Genomic DNA, 6000 nt, shown 5'->3' on the forward strand with positions numbered 1-6000 from the left:
AAACCCCACCAAACGCTCCGACAAAAAAAGAGGCGGCGCTCCAATAACCCCGCTTCGGAGCGCAGCCGGGGCAAACCAAGCCAAGGTGCCCACCCCGACGAAGGTGCACGCGAGGTGCGCACCCGGGGCAAACCGGGCTCCGACAACGTGCACGCAGCACCTTGGAGCACACTTCGAAGCACTCCCGGGTGCCCACCGGCGTTGCGCACCGTGGTGGGCAGCGAGGTGCGCACCTTTGATGCGCTGCCTTCACTAATTTCCAGAAAAAGGCAAAAAAAAATGAGATTTTAAAATTTCCGTTTTGAAAGATAGTGAAAAAAAAGGAACGCGGGTGCCATCTTGAGCCCGCCCTGGTGCGCAGCCCAGGCAAGGCATGTGCACCAAGGTGCCCACCCGAGGTGCACACCCGGGGCAAACCGGGCTCCGACTTCGTGCAGGCCGCACCTTGGAGCACACTTCGGAGCGCTCCTTGGTGCGCACCATGGTGCCCACCAGGGCGCACCCGAGGCAAACCGGGCTCCGACTTCGTGCACGCCGCACCTTGGAGCACACATCGGAGCGCTCCCAGGTTCGCACCAGCGTTGCGCACCTTTGATGCGCTGCCTTCACTAATTTCCAGAAAAGGCAAAAAAAAACGATATTTTAAAATTTCCGTTCTGAAAGATAGTGAAAAAAACGGAACGCGGGTGCCATCTTGAGCCCTTCCTGATGCGCAGCCCAGGCAAGTTGTGCGCACCAAGGTGCCCACCCTGGCGGAGGTGCGCGCCCGGGGCAAACCGGGCTCCGACTTCGTGCACTGCATGGTGCCCACCAAGGCGCGCAACCCAGCCAAGGTGCCCACCGCAGCGAAGGTGCACGCGAGGTGCGCACCCGAGGTGCACACCCGGGGCAAACCGGGCTCCGACTTCGTGCACGCCGCACCTTGGAGCACACTTCAGAGCGCTCCTTGGTACGCACCAGGGCGCGCAACCCAGCCAAGGTGCTCACCCCGGCGAAGGTGCACGCGAGGTGCGCACCCGGGGCAAACCGGGCTCGGACTTCGTGCACGCCGCACCTTGGAGCACACATCGGAGCGCTCCCGGGTTCGCACCAGCATTGCGCACCTTTGATGCGCTGCCTTCACTAATTTCCAGAAAAGGCAAAAAAAAGAAAAAAATGAGATTTTAAAATTTCCGTTTTGAAAGATAGTGAAAAAAACGGAACGCGGGTGCCATCTTGAGCCCGCCCTGGTGTGCAGCCCAGGCAAGTTGTGCGCACCAAGGCACCCACCCTGGCCAAGGTGGGTCACGGGGTGGGTCCTAGGGTGGGTAACGGGGTGGGTACTAAGGTGCGTGCCAAGGTGGGTCATAGGGTGGGTGCCAAGGTGGGCACCAGGGTGGGTGTGCACCAACCCTAGCCAGGGTAGGTCACGGGGTGGTTGTCGGGGTGGGCGTCAAGGAGCCAAGGTGGGTGGCAAGTAGCCAAGTTGCGTGCCAAGGTGGGTGTCGGGGTGGGTGCCAAGGATCCAAGGTGGGTGCCAAGGAACCAAGGTGGGTGTCTGGGTGGGTGCCGAGGTGGGAGCCAGGGTGGGTCCCAAGGTGAGTGCAAAGGTGGGTGCCAGGGTCAAGGTGAGTGCCAATGTGGGTTCCAAGGTGCCAGGGTCAGGGTGAGTGCCAATGTGGGTTCAAAGGTGCTAAGTTGGGTGCGAGGTTGGGTGCGAGGGTGGGTGGGTGCCAAGGTGTGCTAGGTGGAAGCCCGGGTGGGTCGGCATCCCATGGGTGTCGAGTTGGGTGCCTGATGGGTGCTTCTTGTCAAGTTTTAGTCGTCGGGACTCATTTCGAGCCTTAGAGGTCGTTTCTTGTCCGGTTGCCCTGTCTTCGACCTGGGAACCCAATTTTGGTCCTCGGGTCCCATTTTTTTTTGTCTCGCATCCCACTTTTGGCCTGTGGCCTTTTCGGGGTCGATTCTCGTTTTGGGCATCAGAGCATGTTTCTTCTCCTAAAACCCAATATTTGTTTATTAAGTCTCGGAACACATTTTTGTTCTCGTGGACCCATCATGGGTCTTGGAACGCATTTGTGGTCCTTGGGTCCCATTTTGCATCCCGAAACTTGTGTTTTGGTGCTTGATCCCTATTTTGGGTGCCCACCTTGCACCAAGTGCGCACCCGGGGCAAACCGAGCGCCTTGGTGCACCGGGGCAAGATCGAGCGTGCACCCGAGGCGCCCCGAACATGCACCAAGGTGCACTCGGCCCACATGTGAGCGCAGGTCGTTGCGCCCGAGGTGGTGTGTGGGCACCGCGTTGCAGACGGGACACTGCACGCACACGACGCCCCCTCCAGGTGCACGCACGTAGGCCGGGCCGGGTGCACACCCGACGCCCTAGCAAGGTGCGCGCACCCGGGCAGGGCTCACACTTGGCGAACGGGGCGCACTTCGCGAGGGAGGGTGTGCACCTCGACGGGGGTGGGTGGCCGGGGTGGATTCGCACGTGGGTCGCGGTTTGCTAAGTACACACTGCGACAAGCTCATAACGGGTGCGATCATACCAGCGTTAGTGCACCGGATCCCATCAGAACTCCGCAGTTAAGCGCGCTTGGGCCGGAGTAGTACTGGGATGGGTGACCTCCCGGGAAGTCCCGGTGTTGCACCCTTTTTTAGTTTTTCGCCGGGCGTCGCAATGCTATTTGAATAAACCTTTTGCCCGTTTGCGTTCTCGTCGGGGCCGGGCCGGGCCGGGGTGCGCTGCCCGCACTACCGCGCGCGCGGGGGCGACACCGAGCGCGCACCCGAGGCGCCCCGAGCACACAGGCCACGGTGCAACCCGGGCGTTGTGCGCGCACCCCGGTGCGCCCGAGGTGCTGCGCGCGCACCCAGGTGAAATCGGTGTGCACCTCGGCCAGTGCGCGCTCGGTCGAGTCGCGCACGTTGGCCAAGGTGCACGGTGATGTTTCTTACTCTAAGGTTCCGCACCAGACGCCCGGGACAGGTGAGCGAAGCTGGGCGGGGCCGGGTGCGCGGCCGGGGCAGGTGCACGCAGCTGGAGAGAGCTTTGGAGCACACTTCGGAGCGCACCAATGATGCGCTCCATTCAAAAGTTTCCTGAAAAGGCAAAAAAAGTTGAGATTATAGAATTTCCCACTTGAGAGATTGTAAAAAAAAAAAATTTAAAATGAAGGAAACGCGGGTGCCAAGGTGTGCGCAGCCCAGCCAAGGTGTGCGCACCAAGGCGCCCACCCTGGCGAAGGTGCACGCAAGGTGCGCACCCGAGGCAAACCGGACAATTAACCCAACTTTCGACTTCGCGCGCACCTTGGAGCGCACTTCGGAGCGCTCCTTGGTGCGCACCAATCTTGGGCACCTCGGAGTGCACCATGGCGCCCACCAAGGTGCGCACCCGGGGCAAACCGAGCTCCGACTTCGTGCGCACCTTGGAGCGCACGAAAGGTGCGCACCATGGCGCCCACCAAGGTGCGCAGCCCAGCCAAGGCGTGCGCATCAAGGTGCGCACCCTGGCGAAGGTGCGCACCCGGGGCAAACCGAGCTCCGACTTCGTGCGCACCTTGGAGCGCACAAAAGGTGCGCAACCCAGCCAAGGTGTGCGCACCCCGGTCAAACCGAGCTCCGAATCGTGCGCACCAGAGGTGCACGCCATCGTGCGCACCTTGGAGCACACTTCGGAGCCCTCCTTGGTGCGCGCCGATGTTGCGCACCTCGGAGCGCACCCGGGGAAAACAATGCAATTAACCCGACTTTCGACTTCGTGGGCACCTCGGAGCGCTCTCGGGTTCGCACCTCGGAGCACACCGAGGTGCGCACCTTTGATGCGCTGCCTTCACCAATTTCCAGAAAAGGCAAGAAAACATTGAGAAGGTGTGCGCACCGAGGTGCCCACCCTGGCGAAGGTGCACGCGAGGTGCGCACCCGGGGCAAACCGGGCTCCGACTTCGTGCACGCCGCACCTTGGAGCACACTTCGGAGCGCTCCTTGGTGCGCACCAGGGCGCGCAACCCAGCCGAGGTGCCCACCCCGGCGAAGGTGCACGCGAGGTGCGCACCCGGGGCAAACCGGGCTCCGACTTCGTGCACGCCATGGTGCCCACCGCGGCGAAGGTGCACGCGAGGTGCGCACCCGGGGCAAACCGGGCTCCGACTTCGTGCACGCCGCACCTTGGAGCACACTTCGGAGCGCTCCTTGGTGCGCACCATGGTGCCCACCAGGGCGCGCAACCCCGCCGAAGGTGCACGCGAGGTGCGCACCCGGGGCAAACCGGGCTCCGACTTCGTGCACGCCGCACCTTGGAGCACACTTCGGAGCGCTCCTTGGTGCGCACCATGGTGCCCACCAGGGCGCGCAACCCCGCCGAAGGTGCACGCGAGGTGCGCACCCGGGGCAAACCGGGCTCCGACTTCGTGCACGCCATGGTGCGCACCGCGGCGAAGGTGCGCACCCGGGGCAAACCGGGCTCCGACTTCGTGCACGCCGCACCTTGGAGCACACTTCGGAGCGCTCCTTGGTGCGCACCAGGGCGCGCAACCCAGCCGAGGTGCCCACCCCGGCGAAGGTGCACGCGAGGTGCGTACCCGGGGCAAACCGGGCTCCGACTTCGTGCACGCCGCACCTTGGAGCACACTTCGGAGCGCTCCTTGGTGCGCACCATGGTGCCCACCAGGCCGCGCAACCCAGCCAAGGTGTGCGCACCAAGGTGCACGCGAGGTGCGCACCCGGGGCAAACCGGGGTCCGACTTCGTGCACGCCGCACCTTGGAGCACACATCGGGGCGCTCCCGGGTTCGCACCGGCGTTGCGCACCGTGGTGGGCACCTCGGAGCACACCAAGGTGGGCAGCGAGGTGCGCACCTTTGATGCGATGCCTTCACTAATTTCCATAAAAGGCAAAAAAAAAACGAGATTTTAAAATTTCCGTTTTGAAAGATAGTGAGAAAAAGGGAATGCTGGTGCCATCTTGAGCCCGCCCTGGTGCGCAGCCCAGCCAAGGTGTGCGCACCAAGGTGCCCACCCTGGCGAAGGTGCGCGCCCGGGCAATTAACCCAACTTCCAACTTCGCGCGCGCCAGGGTGGGAGCGCACCCAACAACCGGGCCTGGGAAGAGCCAATGCGAGAAACCCCACCAAACGCTCTGACAAAAAAAGAGGGGGCGCTCCAGTAACCCCGCTTCGGAGCGCACCCTGGGCAAACCCAGCCAAGGTGCCCACCCCGGCCAAGGTGCAGGCGAGGTGCGCACCCGGGGCAAACCGGGCTCCGACAACGTGCACGCCGCACCTTGGAGCACACTTCGTAGCGCTCCCGGGTGCGCACCTCAGAGCACACCAAGGTGGGCAGCGAGGTGCGCACCTTTGATGCGCTGCCTTCACTAATTTCCAGAAAAGGCAAAAAAAAAAGGAGATTTTAAAATTTCCGTTTTGAAAGATAGTGAAAAAAACGGAACGCGCGTGCCATCTTGAGCCCGCCCTGGTGCGCAGCCCAGGTAAGGTGCCCACCCTGGCAAAGGTGCGCACCCGGGCAATTAACCCTACTTCCGACTTCGTGCGCGCCAGGGTGGCAACCGGGCCTCGGAAGAGCCAATGCGAGAAACCCCACCAAACGCTCCGACAAAAAAAGAGGCGGCGCTCCAATAACCCCGCTTCGGAGCGCAGCCGGGGCAAACCCAGCCAAGGTGCCCACCCCGACGAAGGTGCACGCGAGGTGCGCACCCGGGGCAAACCGGGCTCCGACAACGTGCACGCAGCACCTTGGAGCACACTTCGAAGCACTCCCGGGTGCCCACCGGCGTTGCGCACCGTGGTGGGCAGCGAGGTGCGCACCTTTGATGCGCTGCCTTCACTAATTTCCAGAAAAAGGCAAAAAAAAATGAGATTTTAAAATTTCCGTTTTGAAAGATAGTGAAAAAAAAGGAACGCGGGTGCCATCTTGAGCCCGCCCTGGTGCGCAGCCCAGGCAAGGCATGCGCACCAAGGTGCCCACCCGAGGTGCACACCCGGGGCAAACCGGGCTCCGAC

The 6000-nt window shown here is 62.5% G+C and overlaps 1 non-coding gene across 1 annotated transcript; it reads left to right on the forward strand.

Annotated features, from left to right (window-relative positions):
* The first annotated feature begins 2516 nt into the window (after positions 1-2516).
* Positions 2517-2635, forward strand: LOC131868385 (5S ribosomal RNA). The gene has a single exon (XR_009366843.1). It is a non-coding gene; the product is annotated as a 5S ribosomal RNA (ribosomal RNA).
* The last annotated feature ends 3365 nt before the right edge of the window (positions 2636-6000 follow it).

Source organism: Cryptomeria japonica, unplaced genomic scaffold (genome assembly GCF_030272615.1).
Source record: "Cryptomeria japonica unplaced genomic scaffold, Sugi_1.0 HiC_scaffold_205, whole genome shotgun sequence".
In the NCBI taxonomy this organism is placed as follows: Eukaryota; Viridiplantae; Streptophyta; class Pinopsida; order Cupressales; family Cupressaceae; genus Cryptomeria; species Cryptomeria japonica.